A 21,488-nucleotide genomic window follows, 5' to 3' on the forward strand; every position below is an offset into this window, starting at 1 on the left:
AGCGCACATTGCCAGATCATGTTGAGTTTCTCGTCAATCAACACCCCCAAGTCCTTCTACTCAGGGCTGCTATCTATCCATTCTCCACCCAGCCTGTATTTGTGCTTGGGGTTGCCTCGACCCATGTGCAGGACCTTGCACTTGGCCTTGTTGAACTTCATGAGGTTTGCACGGGCCCAACCCTCAAGCCTGTCAAAGTCCCTCTGGATGGCATCCCTTCCCTCCAGCATGTTGACCGCACCGCACAGCTTAGTGTCATTGGCAAACTTGCTGAGGGTGCACTCAATCCCAGTGTCAGTGTCACCAACAAAGATGTTAAACAGCGCCAGTCCCAATACCAACTCCTGAGGAACACCACTAGTCACTGATCTCCACTTGGATGTCAAGCCGTTGACTGCAACTGAGTGCGACCATCCAGCCAATTCCTTATCCACCGAGTGGTCCATCTGTCAAATCCATGTCTCTCCAATTTAGAGATAAGGATGTCGTGCAGGACAGTGTCAAATGCTTTGCACAAGTCCAGGTAGATGGCATTTGTTGCTCTTCCCTTATCCACCAATGCGGTAACCCCATCATAGAAGGCCACCAAATTTGTCATGAACAATTTGCCCTTAGTGAAGCCATGTTGGCTGTGACCAATCACCTTCTTATTTTCCATGTGCCTTAGCATAATTTCCAGGAGAATCTGCTCCATGACCTTGCCGGGCACAGAGGTGAGGCTGACTGGCCTATAGTTCCCTGGGTCTTACTTTTTTCCCTTTTGAAAAGACCTCAGCTCAGACCGAGGTCCCAAGGGCAAATGCAGCTCTGCGGCTGGGAGCTGCAGGGTTGCCTGGAGCCTCTTGCCAAGGCTGGGCCAGAGCTCCTTGCCTCCAGGACATGGGTGCTGGGTAGTGCCTATCCTGCCAACTGAGGGAGCTGCAGGAGGGGGCTCGCAGCCTGTGCAGCATCAGGGATGGCAAACAGGAGACTGGCTGGAGCTTTTTCCAAAACCCTGCAGGTACCAGGCCTGAACCCCCAGCTGTGCCAACAGAAGGGAAGGCAGAGTCCATGCCTGTGGGACTGGGAAATGGAGACTGCTGTGACAGCAAAGGATGGTAGCTGGTGATTTCTGGTACCAGGAGCATGCTTCCTACCCCATCTGCAGTTCCAGAAGGGTCAGTGCCCTGGTAGTGGAGGAGGTGCTGGGACATATATCCACAAAGCCTCCAAGCCAGTGGTCCCTGAGCACCAGCAGGTAGCTGTGGGAGACTCTGCTGCAAGGATGGAGGCTCCCATCTGCCCTCCTGACCCATAATCTAGGGAGGGGGTCTTGCTGCTTCCCAAGGGATTGGATCAGGGATACTGTGGAAAGGCTGCTAAGGTTTTCTGGCCCTGGGACTGCTATACCCTGCTGCTCTTCTACAGAGGCACCAACAGTGCCGCGAAGGCAACCTGGAGCATATCAAGCTTGATTGCATGACTCTGGGGTCAACGATCAACATGCACAGGCAGTACAGCAGAGCACAAGCAATGAAAGGGTTTTCTGGAGTGCATTGATGGCAGCTGTCTATCACAGGTGAATGAGGAGTTGATGAAGGAAGACGGTCTTTTGGACCTCATACTTACAAACAAACAAAAGAGGAGCTCCTAACTAAGGTCAAACCTAAAAAAGAAGCATACAGGAGATGGAATCAGGGACAGGTGACCCAAGGGGAATATAGACACAATGAGTATGTCAGGATGAGGTTAGGAAAGCCAGAACCCACCTAGAGTTGAATCTGGTGAGGGACATGAAAGACAATGAAAAGGGCTTCTACAAATGTATCAGCTGCAAAAGGAAGACTACGGAAAACTGGTCAGGGTAGTCAATGCTTTCTCGGCCTCAGTCCTTACTGGTTAGACTGGACTTCAGGAATCCCAGGTGTCTGAGCCAGTAGGAAAGTGTGGAGAAATGTAGACATCCTCAGAGGAGGATGATCAGATTAGGGAACATTTAAACAAACTGGACATACATAAGGCCATGGGGCCTGATGGGATGCAACCAAAAGTGCAGCTGAGGGAGCTGGCCAATGTCATTACAAGGCCACTCTGTATCATATTGGAAAGATCGTGGTGACTGGGAGAGGTCCCTGAGAATAGGAAGAAAACAAATGTCACTCCTGTCTTCAAGAAGACCAAGAAGGAGAATCCAGGGAACTACAGACCAGTCAGTTTCACTTCAATCCCTGGGAAGCTGATGGAACAAGTAATTCTGGAAAGCTATTTCCAAACACATGACGAACAAGACAGTGATTGGGAATAGTGAGCATGGATTTATGAAGAGAGATCATGCTTGACTAGCTTGGTAGTCTTGTATGATGAGTGGAAAAGGGGAGAGGAGTGGACATCATTTACCCTGACTTTAGTGAGGCTTTCAACACTGTCAGTCATAAAACCCTCAAAGGCTAGCTGGTGGAATACAGACCACATAAGTGGACAATGAGGTGAACTGAAAACTGGCTAAACTGCTGGGTTCAAAGGGCTGTGATCAGCAGCACAAAGTCCAGTTGGAGGCCAGTCACAAGTGATGTATCCCAGGGGTCAATACTAGGGCCAATACTGTTTAACATCTTCATTAATGACCTGTGCAATGGGACAACATACCCTCAGCAAGGCTGCAAACTATACAAAACTGTGAGGAGTGGGTGATAGACCTGATGGGTGTACTGCCATTCAGAGATATCTGGGCAAGCTGGAGAAATGTGTGCACAGGAACCTCATGACATTCAACAAAGGGAAATGGAAAGTCCTGCCCCTGGACTGGAGAAATAACACCATGCACCAGTACGTGCTGAGGGCGAAACAGTGCAAAGCAGCATGGCAGGAGCAGTCATTTGTGGTGGGTTTCCACCTTGTCGGTGGTAGATTCTGTGATATTTTATTTCAGATGCTGACAAACTCTAAAGCTACCTATCTGCTTCAGCTATTAAAAAGTTACAAATTCACACCAAAAAGCATGTTATCTCTTCTTAAACCGCAGATCTGTTCACAGAAATGAACCAGTAATGGAACCAAAACTGTGTCAGACCTTGGGGCATTTTTTTATTTAACTTTCCTTGCCTGCAAACACGTTTCTTCCATCCCATCATAAGTCAGAGAACTCAGTCTGTCCATTTGTATGTTCCTACTGCATCTGTATTAGATCTTTATACTTCTGCTGCCTCAGAAAAAGTATACTTCCTTTCTTAATATGACTATTCCTTATACTTGCCTAAGGCTAAATTACAATTTAAGAGGCAAAACAAATGAAACATTTTAACTACCTCAAGCAACCTGTGATAAAAGTTGGCTAATTGAAAACCTCTACCCTGGAGCCCCTTATGAGATAAGGCTGTGTTTAGTTTCAGCTTGTAAATTGTTGTTTGGTTTAGGTCATTATATCACTATTTAAATACTTAATATTTAAAACACTACCACTTAAGAACTTTTATAATTCTAGGCTAGAGCTGCATTTAAGAACTGAAAGAAACACACAGGAGCACTCAATAACATTAAAAGTAAAAATATACTCATGGACTTATAGTTGAAAACAGAGAAAAAATGTCTGCAAACACCCCTTCCAGAATTTTTTTTAAGAGGTACTTCATTTAAGCCCAGTCTAGCAAATATATTTTATTTTATCCCCTTAGACAAATATTGGTGATTCTTCATTGTCAAGACAAACCTTAAATTTGAAAAACAAACAGGCACCTGGCTTGGGAAGGGGCAGTGAACTCATTTTTCTTTTTTATTTTCATCTCTTCAATACTCATTTTGCCAGCCACTCAAGGTATGAAATATAGAAAAAGTTAAGTTTTAATAGCTCCTTTGAAGGCAATAACACAATTCTGAAGTTCTTTGAGGGTTTGGAGCTGTTTGTGGAGAACGTCTGAAGATACACACTTTTATAGGGGGTGTGTAGAAGAAAGGCTCTCTACATTTCTCCAGCTATTTCTTTCACATTAAAAAAAGCAACTGACAAGTTCTTATAAAAAGAAAAATCTGGTATTTTAATCTATTTTATTCTGTAAAACATTACAAATTTCCCATCCAATGGCTGATACATAGTGTGTGGATTTTTGGTTCCACAAAGCAAAAATGGAACAAAGAAAAATAAAAATAAATACTCCCTAAAACATAGTCAGTTTGCCAAATGAGTTCTGGCTAATGCAGTCTGATAGCGGAACCCATGCACTTCCAGGGTTTTCTTCAGATCTATTATTCATATTCTTTTTGGCACAAGTTTATATACTTCTGCTTACAGTGCTTTGGAAAACTTATATTACAGCTAATTCTAGTGCATTAAAATGAAACCCAATAGATGTTATCATCATTTGTTTTTAAAAAAGGGAAGAGGGGCCAAATACATGGTAAATTTAATGAGTCCAGTTCAGGACCACTAGTTTCATATTCAGCTCCAAGACCAGCATTCTGTTGATGCCATTTGTGTATGAAGCTACAAACAGAGGGGAAACATTTCAGAATAAACCTTTAAACTTAGTCATAACAAATCTTTAAGCATAATTAGCTGGAATACACAGTCAGCTCCATGAACTGAACTTGGGATATCAGCTGTACGTAAAGGAAGATGATTCAAGTGAAAACCAATCTGCTATTTTCATGAAGACTGTGGGATACGTAATCTAACCGCTATGAAGAGTATTATTCTCCTTCTCCAGATCAAAACCAAATTCCCACAAATCAGGGCCTTCTGGACATTTTTTAAAACTATAACTTATAAAGTCCATGCTCAACATGATGGTACTTTTTCCTAATTTTCAAAAGTTGGCCATAACATGCTCTATTTATTTTTTAGTAGGACTCTGCTGACCCGCTATTTATCTTACTGCTCCCAGACCATGAACTTTCAAAACAGGCCCAGCTGCTCAGCGTCAGCCATGACCTACCACTGCTCATGAACGTGTTCCTGAGCCCAAAAGAGTAGAGGTCCTGGAAAGTCATCTTTTTAGGCTCGGCAAGCATCAGCTGCATGCATTAAACTTTCACATCTTCCCTGTCTGTTGGAGGCAAGTGAATAAATCTGTGATATCTAATGGAATGACTGTTATTTTCCTGTCTCCAAACAAGTCCAAGTCCCTCACCTCTGTAAGAAACACAAAGCCTTATGAGAGGAACCAGTGGAAAAGCACTGCCAAGCATTATCCAAGGATTCACCCTGCTGGAAAAGCATTCAAGCAGCCACCATTCTGTGTGAGCATGGCTATTCCATCAGAGACCACACTCTGTGTTATTACTACTGTTGTTGTTGTTGTTATTATTATTATTAATCATATCTTCAACATTCAGAATAGAAACAGGGAGACATACAGGTCAAATCTGCAGATGTAATTTGCCAAACTTCAATTTTTTTTTTTCTAGAGTATCTGCGTAAAAGCTCGGAATTTATTTCATTTTATGAGAATTTTCTGCTCAGTGTTTTGAATCCCGAAGCTCCTTTTAAACAGAAGTGTTGTGATGCAAGATGACAAATGGACATTCAGAACTCACATAATTTCTCTGCTGAAAACTGAAGCAAACATAAGGCTTGCAAAGGCAAAAAAAAGTACATCTTGTTGGACACTTTTATTCCGTCGTGCGGAGGAGATATTACCCTTGTAGCCTGCATGCTAGCTGTTAACATTTAACATTTGCTGCAGATTGCCTACAAGTATACTACAGCAGCTGCTGTCCCTGGATTTCTATTAACTTCTTCAAACGCCTGTTCACTCCACTGCTATCCAGTATTTCAAAGCAGGTAATTTTTAGTTCTATACTACATATGTCAGCTTATGCGATGAAAAGCTCATCTCCACGGGCATGGAAAGGAGTGTAGAGGAGCAATGGCAGATAAGGGAACTCAAATAACACCCAGCCCCCGCTCCTCCCAGGTCCATCACAGGAGAGCACATGGTCCAGCATCTAAGCCCAGCTGCTGAGGGCACCCACACTGTACATACGTATATACATATTTCCCACTAACAGACCTTCTTCCTGATCAGCCAGAGAAGGGAACAGGATGATGACATTCATGATTTTGTGTTTCTGAGAGTGCCGAGTGTGTCTGTCTGTGTGATATGTGTACTGCATAAGTGTACACGTGTGCCTGTGTGTCTACTGGGAATATATGCTCAGCCTCACTACTGGTTGGACCCAGGATATGGAGCTGCAGCAGCCTCACCTCTGTCAGGCTGCCAGATTCAGCATCTGCCTTATGTGCTATATAAGCATCTATCTCTTTCCAGAAAAAAACAGCTAGGTTCATCCCCATTTAAAAGTCCTCTTTCACAGGCTGCACAGAGTCAAATGTCTCACTTTGGCTGCCACACATACAATTCTATACATAATTTCTACAAAAGGTGCTGAAGTATCCAAATACAAACCATGTGCACTATCACAGGCTTTATGTTCATACAAAACTCTTATTTTAAAATTGTATGTATATGTAGATGTTGGTTTACAGAGTAGATGACATACAGATATGTTACTGGAACCCAAAGTAATGCTTGTACCAGAGCAAACTTCCTGTCCAGAAGACAACACCTGAACAAGGCTATCGCTTTAAAAAGAAGTTCATTGTTTTATTTCATATGTCTAAACTTTGTAGTAGAAGCAGTATATAGCACTTACCAGAAGAGCTTTTCTTCATGGGGAGCATGCCATGGCAGAATGTTTGCTTTTTTCAAGCTATAGAAGTCTTATTTCTATTATTGCTAGGAAATAATAAACCTGTACAGAATGTGAATTTATGTAGTAAATTTGAAGGAGGCTGTGAGAAAAGAAGGCAGCAAGCATCTGCAGGAGACCAAAGACTGAAACTGTTTGTTCTAGAGGGGTGGTAAATCAGACAGACAGGCTGGAGGCAGACAGGCTGGGAAAAAAGGATGCCATAGGCTTACTCAAGTTGAGTAGCACAAAAACATTTGGTGGTGAACGCCAAAAATCACAGCAGCTGATAACAAGATGGTGGCTCAGAGATATTCCCAGTTGTTGAACAGTCTTAGAAAGGACAAAAAACTAAAGGAAACATTCTCAGAAATGTTCGAATTGGAGTTCAAATCCACTGAAAATCGATGTCTTGTCACAATGTTCGCCTAGTACATCATGAGAGCAATACACTTCTATAAGTAAATATATCCATCTATATGATCTTAGACTGAGGAAAGCGTGGAAGATCTCTGACTTGTGTGGACTACATACCATCCCTACTTACAGCTTTGAGAGCTCAGCTATGAAAGCCTCAAGTTCAGAGGTACTACAGCAGGACTTCGTTTCACAGTTTTCTCAAAGACAGTGGAGCATTAAGGATGCAAATATTTTTTAGCAATGTTTTTTAGCAACGGTTGTCTTTCAAAGGCTTATTGACCTTACAGCTATCATTCTTCATAGATCATCCTTGCTGTCTGTCCATAGATTCGTTCCAGGCTCAGGATAAAACAAGGAATATTGATTTAGGTTTTGCCTGCCAGTTTCATCACATCCTTCTATGAGCTATTCCTTCATGTGGATAAAAATTGTTGTTTAAGGGATCATGAGATGAATAGACAGAGGCAGTCACTAGACCTTCCCTCAAAAGCTACACGTATGGATACCCTGAAGGAGTTAGAACAGAGCATATCTTTTAAATCAAAGCAACCAAATAATATATGGTCTGTCACTCTGCTTCTCTAGCCGACAAACTATTTCTAGAGTAATGAATACTTTACTTTTAGTTGTACCAAAAATATGAGAATAAGAGTTGCAGAATTATCAAACTACAGAAAAATGTCTAATCAGTTCATCTTGTTTCCCTAGAGCCCTTTTAGTCATAGTATTTTAAGATCTTTTCTCTAATATATTACTTTGGATTAATTTTTGAAGAAAATGGAATTTTAAAGCATCTGAAGAGCCAGATCAGGTTGTGATGTTTGTTTGGAAAAGGAAATGATCCCCAGCTGTGTCTGCTATTTCAAAGACTTTGAGGGAAACTATCTCCGACCTGCTGCTCAGGTTTGCACTGGCTCTTCTGCTTGCCTTCTGCCCTCCAAATTGAGGATGACAACGCAACACAGCTCCTCAGAGCACTTCACAGGAACCACCCAGAGAGTGGCTTCAGCTCCTGTGTCGCAAATGTGCCTTGGAGACTGTGTTTTCTTTACAAATGGGCACAAAATGCAAAAGCTGGGTCCTGGATTCAAACACTTCCAGGTTTGAGTGTTGGCCAAAGGAGATAACTAGGCTTTTATTTAGACTCCATAAGAGCTCTTGAGAGTGTAAAACTTTTTTTTTATTATTTTTCTGTCCTAGTACTTGGGCTCTCTGAACTCTTTCACAATATGGGGACAGAGGGCTATCAGAAGAAGTCAGAACATCATGAGTTCTGAGTGAACAGGAGGAGGTAGTCTTCACACAACATCCACTTAACCTCTTGAATTCATTTCAACACAATGTCAAAAGTCTAAAAGCAATTACACACATTCATGCAAGAACTATTACTCAGGGACTATGAAACTGCTTCAAGTGAAGAAGTCATAGACTTCTGGAGACCAGATTATTCTGGGGAATGTCACCATCTGCTTGATATTTGTATTCTTCTCTCCAGCACCTACTGTTGGCCACTGGCAAAGACTGGGTACTGAACCAAAAGGAAAGTTATTATGACACAGAATCCATATACTATTAATTTGTGTGCTGACTTCAAAGTACACGCAAACAGACATTGAGGCATTTTGGAAAATTCAATATATTTCTATTCATCATTCATCTCCAAAATACAAATTTACTGATGTAGAATAAGAAGACAATAAAGAAATGGATTTACATTTCATAGTACCTTCTCAAAGGTTACTTGGATTTGTTCTGTGTTGATTTTCTTCCCACGTTTCCCAGATTTTTTTAGAATCCCTGTTACTTGAGCATCCTTAGGTCATGTCTGTGTTGTGAAGCTAAGGTTTATACCTGCCAAACATCATGATGTCTGAAACTCAGCTGTATTCTGGCTCCAGCATCAGAAACATCTACCAAGTGCATAGGAAGAGTAATGTACAGGATGCCTGCTGATAGACTGGACTGCAGTAATCCTGCCTTGCACCTGGTGCATCCAAATCACCTGAGTGAGAGCTTGGGCTGGCAATTTATTATCATGCATGCCTGAATTCTCCTTCTCAAGGTGTCAAGTGCTTGAGCTAGGCTGTTTTAGTGTGTGTTCAAATGTTTACACTGGGAATGGCAGATAACACTGATCTCGAGGGTATTTGATAGTTTAGTTTTCCATCACATTCTAAACCCACACTGGGTGCAAACAGTTGGCTTTCACTTCCCAGTTCCTTCTGGCTGAAGGCTTCCCTTCTCCTTAGCATAATCATGTGTGTGAATTTTTTAAGGACAGTGAAATGAATGGTTTATCAACATCACCTTTTGTAAGCCCCTGTGGGCTGGACCTGCCTGTGCTCTGAGATGACCAGACACAAGAGTCAGCTTATATTTGCTAGGACTGTAGCAAAGCTGGAGCGTGCTTGCCTGTAAAAGTTCACACAGGAGTAGCCTGAGAGGAGCTGGGTTGCTGTTGGCAGAGAAACCCGCTCTGCCATCACAAACACCAGCATAGCCAACAACATCAGGACAGTTTCCATCTCCACCGAGGTGCCAGACATCAGGCATTTAATTGCTGCCATGTGTTTTTTTTAAGGACATGCTGACTGTCCACAAAAATCAGTAACACCCGAGTCTCTGCTGGCCCTTGGAGAGCAGGTGCTTCTGCTTGCAAACATCTCACTATCTTTTGCAGTTATTTGGGCTGCAGAAAACAGCATACATTAGCAGAAAAATAGGGACCTCTTGAAGAAAGAGTCATAATATCGAGAACATCAAGCTGTTTCTAGTCAGTACATGGATTGTGTTAGCAGAAGGTCTTACATGCATATACCAGAGATCACCTTTTCTTACTAGGAATGATAATTGAAATTTAATTTCTGTTGTAATTGTTTTGTATTGCTGATACAAGCCCTAAACAATATTGGACAGATGTTAATCCAAGAATTATGTATCCTTATAAGGAAATGTTTGGGTAACAATTCAAGGGTGATTTATGAACTATAATGTAAAATATACAGGATTATTTTTGACATATTATAATATCATACCATAGTGAAAAGAGCAGGGAAAGTGAAATATAGCACTAACAGTCTTTTGCTGCAGAAAGCCATACACGTATTGTTCTTGTGGGTTTAGCACAGGATAAAATTATTTCCTTCCAGAAATAGCCACAGACAAGTAATATATATATAAGCTATACTCATATGCTCATTAACATTAATACAGATAAATAAGTTACAGGCCAGATTTGCTGTGGGATTGCTCTGTACGCAAAACAAACTAAAAACATGCTAACAACAGCAACAGGTGCAAGTTAACAAATCTGTTCCCATGAGTCTCAGGTACTGATGTACGCACTTCATTTGTTGAGCAATTCATCAGCACATTTCTTAAGTTAAATGAAGAGGTTCAACAAAAAATCTCTACATACATGTGTTGCTCATTTTACCTTCTCCAAAATTAAAGTTCTTTCATATCTGTCACATACGCAGTACAGAAACGTAATAAAGATCTATCTTACTCTATAACTTATCCAGTGCAGCTAGAAATGTGGTGGCAGGAGCAACAGCCCAACTGAAGTGCATTTATACCAATGCACGCAGCATGGGTAACAAACAGGAGGAGCTGGAAGCCATCATGCAGCAGGAAAACTATGATGTAGTTGCCATCACAGAAACATTGTGGGATGACTCGCACAACTGGAGTGCTGCAATGGATAGCTATAAACTCTTCAGAAGGGATAGTCAAGGAAGGAGAGGTGGTGGGGTGCCAAGCCACTTTCAATCCTTTATCAGCAGTCCTGGCCAACCAGAGAGGTTCCAGTTGACTGGAGGTTAGCAAATGTGATGCTCATCTATAAGAAGGGTCAGAAGGAGGATCCAGTAAACTACAGACCTGTCAGCCCTTGGTGCCAGGGAAGGTTATGAAACAGATCATCTTGAGTGCCATCACGTGGCACATACGGGACAACCAGCTGATCAAGCCCAGTCAGCATGTGTTTATGAAATGCAGGTCTTGCTTGACTAACCTGACCTCCTTCCATGACAAGGTGACCTGCTTAGTGGATGAGGGAAAGGCTGTGGATGGTGTCTACCTGGACTTTAGTAAAGCCTTTGACATAATTTCCCACAACATTCTCCTGGAGAAGCTGGCTGCTCATGGCTTGGAAGGGTGTACTCTTTGCTGGGTAAAAAAACTGGCTGGGTGGCAGGGCCCAAAGAGTTGTGGTGAATGGAGTCAAATCCAGTTGGTGGCCAGTCCCAAGTGGTGTTCCCCAGGGCTCAGGATTGGGGCCAGTCCTGTTCAATATCTTTAACAATGATCTGGACGAGGGGATTGAGTGCACCCTCAGCAAGTTTGCACACGACACCAAGTTGGGTGGGAGTATTGACCTGCTGGAGGGTAGGAAGGCCCTACAGAGGGATCTGGACAGGCTGGATCAATGGACCGAGGCCAACTATATGAGGTTCCACAAGGCTAAGTGCCGGGTCCCGCACTTGGGTCACAACAACCCCATGCAACACTACAGGCTTGGGGAAGAGTGGCTGGAGAGCTGCCTGGCAGAAAAGGACCTGGGGGTGTTGGTTGACAGCTGCCTGAACATGAGCCAGCAGTCTGCCCAGGTGGCCAAGAAAGCCAATAGCATCCTGATTTGTATCAGGAATAGTGTGGCAGCAGGACTAGGGAAATGATGGTGCCCCTGTACTCGGCACTGGTGAGGCCACACCTCGAGTACTGTGTTCAGTTTTGGGCCCCTCACTACAAGAAGGACATGGAGGTGCTGGAGCATGTCCAAAGAAGGGCAATGAAGCTGGTGAAGGGTCTAGAGAACAAGTCTCCTGAGGACCAGCTGAGGGAACTGGGGTTGTTTAGCCTGGAGGAGGCTGAGGGTAGACATTGCTCTCTACAACTACCTGAAAGGAGGTTGTAGGGAGGTGGGGGTCAGTCTCTTCTCCCAATTAACAAGGGATAGAACAAGAGGAAATGGCCTCAGGTTGCACGAAGGGATGTTTAGATTGGATATTAGGAAAAGTTTCTTCACCGAAAAAGTAGTCAGGCACTGGAAGAGGCTGCCCAGGGAAGTGGTTGAGTCACCATCCCTGGAGGAATTTAAGAGATGTGTAGATGTGGTACTTGGGGACGTGGTTTAATGGTGGACTTGGCAGTGCTAGGTTAATGGTGGACTCAATGATCTTAAGGGTCTTTTCCAACCTAAATGATTCTATGATTCTATGATTTAGTCCATAAGTAAGACAAGCACAGTGAATAACTTGGACTATGAAGATAAACATGTTTCTTCCTCATAGAACCCTTTTCAGGAGTATAATGTTTATGCACCACAACCCCAAATACTGCCATGAGACGGAGGGAAAACTGTTTAGATAAAATGCAGTTTCTGCCATCTGAGTTTGCAGGCAAAACATATTGAGTCAATAATGTCAATGAACAGTGATTTTAATGTACATATTATATTTTTAAAGTATCAGATTTACCTGCCATGTGCTCTTACAGCAGCCATTCTTTAAAATAATTTAATAAATAAACACATTAAATACAAATGCATTTTTTCCAAACAAGTCATACTAGACCCAAACATAATATTAAATAACAATAAAGCACAGAGCATTTTAAAAACATGTTTTTTGTGAAAATGAGGTCAGCAGGAGCCACAGAGGTGGCAATGGGATAACATTCAGCTAACCAGCCTGCCCAGACTAACAAGGCCCATAACGATGCAGCTCCACTGTATGTACACCCCATTCATTTTTTATTCTTCATGTGGTTTTATTCATGATTAATCCTGCATGCATACATGCCTCTGTCCTATGGCTCCAACACTGGCTCAGCCCTCCAAACAGCCACTAAATTCATCCAAAAGGTTCCACATAAAAATGCTTTGACATTTTCCAGTAATTGTTATATTTTATTGTGTATTTTCTCTTGCAGGTCATGTTCCCTAATCAGCTCCAATTTGCTCTGTGTTTATCATTACAGCAGAATGAGAGTTCAATGAGTGAAAAGTGAAAAGAGCACAGACACTCCCAGACTCAAACTACATTATTTGACAGACATTCTCCAGCCTAACAGAGGCATCTATGGCCCTAATTCGGCCAACAACCAGCTATACTAACACCAGTATAAAATTCTGTTTGAACTTTGAAAATGCCATCTCTAAGCATTTATTCTGGACTGCATGGTCATTTCAGACAACAATGACTTGGTGGGAGGGAGGCAGCTGTTTTTCCAGATGACTGGAGCGAAACTTGGTGCTGCTTATTGCTGTAACTGGATGTAAGAGTGCAAACTTCCCTTCCTGACAGGTACAGACTGACTCTTCTCCGAAATCACAGCAGGCTGGAAAAGTCACTACATGTGGATATGAACTTGCAAAAGAGCAGAGCCTGAAGAATTCAGCCCTGCATCACTTGCTGCATACAACTTACCAGAAGGCTTGTATGATCAAGACCTGTGCTTAGAGAGGACAAAAAGGTAATGGCACAGAGAGGTGCAGAGTTGTATTAGAAAGGGATGGAGTCATCCTGGACCTGGGAGCATACTCAATTATAAGAATACACTAACTCATCTGGCATTGTCAGAGTTCTAAAAAACAGATGGAAGCTGTGACTACAAGGTTTATTTTGAGAAAATAAAAAGTGTAGGTTAAAAATTGTGGGTTTACAAGGTCATCAGTTTTGAGTAGCACTTTTTTTCCTATGTATAAATATATATCAAGCTGCTAGAGTCTTGCCACAGTGGAACATTCCCTATACAGGGGACACAAACCAACCAGTCTAGCTTTCTTCACAGCGTTCTCAATGCAAACATGATAAAGCCTTGGTCAGCTTGGTCAGACTGTAAACAACACTAAGCAAATAAATTATGAAGTACAATAAAGTGAATTGGAATGAAGTTCATTTGCTGAGTAAACAACCACCAGAGCAGTAATAGCAGTCATTTATCTGATGTAACAGCAAAATCAAAATAGACTACAGATCTGCTATTACCATAATCCCTGATCTCAGCAGAACACCCTAATGAAGTCATTCTTTGTGATTTCTGGCTGATGATGTTTTTAAGAATTGCAGCAAACATACTGACTGAAGGGTTCACAAAATAAATCACGACATTCAGTATATATATATATAGTGTATATATACACTATATATATATATATAGCACAGGCTATATTTATAACGAGCATAATCAATGTTGACAATGTGGGAGGACACTGTGAAGTGGTCTTGTGGTTTGTGGTGTGGCAAATAGATTTTCTGTGAACCCCACCAAGACTGTCCATCTATGATACGCTACCTGTGGCAGCAGGTGATCAGTCTCAGAGCAGAAGGGAGAACTGCCTTCCTCTCTTGATTCTCATGTTTCCATATAACTGCAAAAATGCCCTCTGCCACAAGAGTTCAGCAAGTCAGTGCTTAGCAGAGGAGCGTCCACCCTAACATAAGAGAAGGTAGAGGGACACATGGAAGCTCTTCACAGTGGTGAGAAATGGGGTCTCTGATCAAGTAGAGGTGATCTCCAGCCAACGAATACAAAGGAGCAGATACCAGCTATGGGAGAAGAAGAAGAGTGGGGGCGGTATCAGACTGCTCCTCTAGACTATGGAGCACCCTCACTCACCTGGATTTCTGTAAGAGCTCTATCATCCATAAGAGTTGAGGGGAAGCCTGTTTGCCCAAGAACTATCTAGAAATGGGTAGGTAGTCCTCAATAGAGTAGCTAAAATACATAAAACTTATTATTATGTATATTTTTCTCTGGACTCTGTGGAGTTTAATGATTTCCTCAGGAATAAGCAACAATAAAATGTTAATTACATGACTTAACCTGGATTCTCAGTTATAATTTATGTGGAGTAACTGGGAATTATAGTGCTACAGTGGTCATTTGATCAGCTAATGATTTACAAAGACTTTCCTATTATGTTTTTTGGAAAACATCATCAAAAAATATTGATGTCATAGCTAAGGATTATTCTAGTAAAAACGTTAACAAAAATTCCATTACTAGGGCTTTCATCTGTGTTTAACCTTACTTGGGTTTCCCCTTTTATCTGTTTGGCCATTTCTCACAATTAAACCAGTCCTTTATCATACTGCCAGATTGCCTTCAGCTTGTTTATCTTAATATTGACATCACACATTTTATTTTATGATTACTCAACTATAGTCTCCAAGATGTAAACTGATTTTTATTGTCTGGAAGGGAGAAAGAAATATGAAACAGAGTGACAGAGATAATCCTGTTAAATCATATTTCAGGGAAAACCTTACCGAAAACACAAAAAAGTGGGGTTTTTCCCCACTTTTGTTGCTAGCTAAAATTAACTATACCTAAATACATTTTGTTCTAGGCACAATACAGTGCAATTTAGCGCATTTCATTCAAGTAAACTGAGAGATTCCAGAGAAGATCTGCAAAAGCCTACAAAAAATGAAAACAGGATTATTTTCAGAAAACATAACTAAAGAACTTGGAGACATTTAGTCTAGAGGGGGGACATGGTAACGGTCTTCATATACATAAGTCTGCTGCAGAGAGGAAAGAAACAAGCTGCTCTCTACTGTGAGCAGGACAAGAAGTCATTGGTTTGAAACTGCAGAAAAGAAGAGAGAAATTTTGAGATCAGCCCAGGAGTAAAAAAGTGCTGAACTGGAGCACCTCCATGGTCAAGGAATCTCTGTTGCTGAGCAGGTAAGAACAGGGGAAACACCTGAGTCAAGAATGATGGTGAACCCCATGAGCCTCCGGTTAGCCAAGCAGATGGATTAAATAACGTTAAATAACAGCTCAAAATCTCTTTCAGAATAATATGATACATTCAAAAATCAAAGACCTGCTGAGCTGAGATCTTGCTTGTGGTCCAGCATCTTTTCACATGCCAGTTGATGAATTCCTTTCTTTCAAACCACCTGTTCTCTACAGAGCAAATCTAGGAGACATGGCATAAGCAGAGCACAGCTGAAGTGACTTTTCTACAGTCAAAACATATTAGAGAGATTTTTTTTCCTGGTTGTTCAGCAATAGAAATAGCCACACTTTTTCAATAAATTACAACAGCAATTTCTCCAAGGTTTTAACTTTTGATTGTGATGAAGTAAAATATCTCTTTCTTTAAGACATTATTGGGAACTTTATTTCAATAGTAATTTTGTACCTCAATAAGTTATGGTATTTGTGATGCTTAAATAGAGCAAACAGTAGAGGGCTGTGGGTTTTTTTAAATTGTGATAGGGTGTGAAAATTAATCAGTTTTCATCTCACCAATTAACTGGAAGTAGGATGGGTATGTGCACAGCTACAAAAATGAGTATCTAGAGCTCTGTCTAAAAGCTGTAGAAGGTTTGTTTATTCTGTGGAACAAGTGCACATGTGATTTTCCCCTCTTCCTTTTTATTAACAATGAAAGAAAAATCATGTGAGTCTTGTTCTAATTCTTATTTTTTCCTGTAGCTAGAAATCTTACTTATGAGAAAGCTGAATGTTTTTTTAATTAATACAATGATAGTTCCATCCACAAGACAAAAAAAAATGTGTTTAGTCTCTACATTTATACATGCTGAAAATGAAGTTCCTGGATTTGGGCATGCTCTGAATTTACATGTATATTACAGGGTCAAATGTAGTCCTTCAATTACAGACAAATTTTTAAGTCTACTGTTGTTGCCCAACTTAGTTTCTGGTTAGTTTGTAAAATAAAAAAATCTATTGGAAAGTTGCACATGTTATGGCTTTTCTGTTTAACACGCTCATGATATTTAGGTTCCTGATGAAATGGACTAGTAATCTTGAAAATTAGAAAATACAGATCTGGTTTTTTGGGTAGACTTTATCATACCAAAACACATTCTACTGAGAGAAAACTAATAGCTACACAGTATAACTACAGTGTAATCAATGTAATGGCTACATCACATAATTTAGAAATCTAAATTACAGTGCACAGGTTTACTGTCAGCATACACAAATTTTATTTTTTCCCATGAGTAATAATTTCTTTACCAACAGAGACAGAGCTGGCATTAAAATATCTTTTGATGCACCGTGGGTCTATAAGCTTCCCAAAAAGGGACTCAAGGGACAGGCTTTAGGGGAGTGGAGGGGATGCCCAGAAGCAAGTAAGCCCCCTCCAACTCCCATGTGTAGGAGAGAATTGGGCATCACAGGCTGGATCCCAAAAGAGACAGGACAGTTATTTGGTAGCAAGAAAAACACTGGCAGCCCTCCTCCCCCTGAGGCAGGTGTCCAGGTGTCCCACTATTAACAACCTGTCAGAGCCCTGTCTTTTGCCATGCAAGTGGTGGCCTCTTTTCTTTCCAAAAAGAAAGTGATCCTTTTAACACAGCCTAGCAGGAGGCATGCTCCTCATGCTTGAGATCTCACCAGCACCACAAGTCTTCCCTGTCTTCAGCTCCCGTCTCTGCCATTCAGGATTTAGACCTCGACTCACCCTGGAGCTCACCCAGGAGAACTGCTGTGAGCCTCTCTAATAAAGACTTCAGATAATCCCCGAAAGAGCTTAATTCAGTTTGTCAGATGAGCAAATTGGGTGGTGAAGCATCTCAATTTATATGACCCACAGCTTTCCCACCCTTTACTAGTGAGACAGATCAGTTTGACAGTTGCCAAGTCTGTGAGGGGCCAGAATTACAGGGTCCTGAGCAAGCCCTTAGGATCTTTGGTGGAGGAGAGCTCTCGTCTATCTTTACTTGGCATCAGCTCAGTGATTCATAATAAAGCCATTCATAGCCTTTCTTTGTAGTTGTAGCAGGCTGGGGTAAATGCTGAAAAATAAAAGGTGCTGCTTGCACTGCCCCTAGAAGCTGTCAACTTTATGAGTTGACAAAAACTGCTGAAATGGTGCCAATTTGCAGGGTTACAACCAGTAATTCTTCAATGCCTTCCCTTAAGAAATAGGATATTGTTTACAAGAGACCAAGCAATCTACTCCATTACACAGTCAAGCCTCTACCAGCTATCATCTATAAATAAATCATGTAGGGAAGTGCTTTTAGCTATCACAGATAATGAACCCATTGAGATCTGCTCTGTCACCTTTGCCAGACAGCATGCTACACAGTAGGGGACAGAGGAAAGTCCTGCGTGTCTTGATGGAGACACCTCATGAACCTAAACATTGCACTGAAACAGAACTACATGACAGGACTGATGGCGTGTCCACAGAGCAAAATAAAACACCATGGCTAATGCGGAGGAAAGCAGCAATTATAAGACTTTTGTTCCGCTGAGGAAAGGAAAGAACAGACATACTTTGGTAGCGCACGTCAGATGAACCCAACAGAGCCCACAAGGAGAAATGCAAGATTGTATTCATCACTCTCCCATGTGGTTTGTTACACAGCTTGTGTCCTAGCGCTACTATGTTTTACAATTTAATGGTGCTTTTTAAATTAAACTTCTACATATTTTCATTTGATTATAACTGTGAAATGAAAACAGTGTCCAAGCTAACCTAGGCATGCTTACTGTCCCCTGGCTATCACATGCAGATTCTGAACTCACACACATGCACACACCGGTCTGATGCAAACAGTTTTAAAGTACAATAATGAAGCTTAGTGAACTTTAATGGTACTGGAATTACCATTAAATGCACAGACAACTGTTTACGTTCCTCTGTTTTTCAAGCATAAATTTAACAACCTTTTAAGACTTAAATAGCAATAGTTCTATAAAATTATTTTTAAATAACTTTATACCAGGAACTTTACAGATCTTCTGTGGGAACGGAACAAGAATTTAAATTTGGATTTTGTGTTCATCAGTGAGAGGACACCAGCTTCCTTCTGAAACTGCAGTTTCAGTCTGGCTGGATAATTACCAACTGCCAGTTCTCCCATAAATGCCATCTAGATTCCAGTATTTTCTAGTTTGTGATAATAAAAGGATTTGCATTAACTCTTTTTTTATATCTGGCCACACATCTAGATGGTAAATCCACCAATTTATCAAAGAAATTAAAGGAGGGAAAGGCTAATAAATACTATGACTCTTTTACGTTTTGCAAAAATATGCTATATTCCCTCCTAGCAGGAGTCTTTGCAGTCTCGCCGTTCTTCACAGTGGTAATGTGATCAGGTCAACACTGAATATTCTTGAACATAGAATCATAGAATGGTTTGGGTTGGAAGGGACCTTAAAGATCATCTAGTTCCAACGCCCCTGCCATGGGAAGGGACACCTTCCACTAGACCAGGTTGCTCAAAACCCCATCCAACCTGGCCTTGAACACTTCCAGGGATGGGGCATCCACAGCTTCTCTGGGCAACCTGTTCCAGTGCCTCACCACCCTCACAGTAGAAGAATTTCTCCCTTAGATCTTAATCCTAATCTACCCTCTTCCAGTTGAAAGCCATTACCCCTTGTCCTATCACTATGCTGCCTTGTAAAAAGTGCCTCTCCAGCTTTCTTGTAGGCCCCCTTCAGGTACTGGAAGGCTGCTATAAGATCTCCCTGGAGCCTTTTCTTCTCCAGGCTGAACAACCCCAGCTCTCTCAGCCTGTCGTCATAAGAGAGGTGCTCCAGCCCTCTGATCATCACCCTACCTTCATTTAGAATATGTAACTCCAGTACTGATCAAGTTTTCTCTTCAGCCGTTAATAACTTGCTAAGGTACTGCCAGACTACTGCCAGGATATCATTTTGACTAAGAATATCAGCTAAGCAAACTGACACTAGTAGTCAGCATGAAAAGTCACTTTGTCCCACAAAAACATGGCCTTGGCCATGTACATGAAGCCAGTCCAATTGGATTTTGTCTGTCAGTGAAGGGAGAAGGATCTTTTCAGAAAGAAATCAAGGCAATCTGAGCCAAATTTCATTGACAGGACATGACACGATGGGTCAGGATGGTTACCTTGAACAAGATTTTGTAAATTCTTTACAGACCATCATGAATATCAGAGGAATATTTGTGATGAAATGACAGTTTTGCCATTGACTTCAATATAAGAAGGGCTTTGTCCAAAAAAAAATAAATCTCACAACACCACCAGTACAGAAAAAACTTAAAAACTACACTGTGCAACAAAGAGATCTCACAGGTGGGTGACCATGTGATACAGACAGTCTAGTTTCTCAACAGTGTAGCTTTTCCAGGGTTATCTGTGGTACTGTGGTAGAAGTACATGAAAATACAAGTGATATACCTGTAACCAAAGATAGCTTGAAAGTGGCAGCAGGGTATAACATAGACAGGGGAATATCTGGGGGAAAAAAGCCTCTGAATACCATGTCATAGAAAAACATATCACTTATCCACCAAATTTGCAAGAATTATGTAGAGACATGGAAATCAAGTGGAGAACAGCTCAAGGGAGAATAAAGAAAAATCTGTAATATAAAACCGGGAACTGTAAATTAATAGATCTCTCAAACATTTTGTTCCTTATCAATACTATAAACCTGCATTTTTTCCTAAAATGGAGTTGGTATTAACAGCATGGCAAGAATTTCCGATTTCAGTCATCTGGTCAGAGTTACTTGCTCAAGAAAATTGTGTGCTTGTTCTCCAAACCCTGATGAGCTCTTGCACAAGATGAGATATTTCATTTATTTAGACTTGAGCTGGTAAAAACACACTCTTTTCCAGGCAAATATCCTAGCAGGAATTCACTACACATTGAAGTGGAACTCCATCTCTCGTGGGGCAGCCCAGAGAGTCAGACACCTCCTGCATGCTGTTCCTCTCCAGGAAGAACCCAAAGCTACTGCCACCAATACCACCTGAAGGTGCCCAGTGCTATTAGAAACATACTTTCCACTTTGCCTTGCAGAGACCTTTGTTTCAACCATACCCCAGCTTATTACTAAAACAGCCCCGATTCATAACCTCATCAATTTATTTGCATGCTAGATGTTAGAATGAAAAAATAGTCCTTCTCCACAGATGAAGGAGTAAAAGCTGGTGCTGAAAGCGAGCACCAGTGCTGTAATGTTAGTCAGGCAGAGGTTTCCTTAGAGCAAAACCTTGACTTACATACTGTGCTGCCTTACATGTATTACCTGCTTTGCAATGAAGAGCAGAATGCCTGTTAATACTTTCTTCTCTTAGCAACACCAGATTTTCTTGTGGCTGATGCTATCAAGTGTCTGTCTGTTTTTTGAAAGAGTTCCCAACTTCCATTTTACTAAAATGCAACAGATCTTGAAAGCTGTTTAAACCAAGCCTACGTCAGAAAACGAGCCCAGCATTACTGAAAATTTTTTACTTTCTTCAATCCAGCTATGTGTCATGACACCGGCTGAAAGCCTCAAACAGGATTACTGGTCTGTAACTTAATGCCAGGATAGATGGGATTTGTAATCAGTTTAGCATACAGATTTATAGTAATGTTGAATCAACACTACAGAAATGTCTAATATGAGTGCATATCACAGCC

The sequence above is a fragment of the Nipponia nippon genome, unplaced genomic scaffold (assembly GCF_047370975.1).
Source record: "Nipponia nippon isolate SJK-2023a ecotype South Korea unplaced genomic scaffold, ASM4737097v1 scaffold_4, whole genome shotgun sequence".
Taxonomy (NCBI): Eukaryota; Metazoa; Chordata; class Aves; order Pelecaniformes; family Threskiornithidae; genus Nipponia; species Nipponia nippon.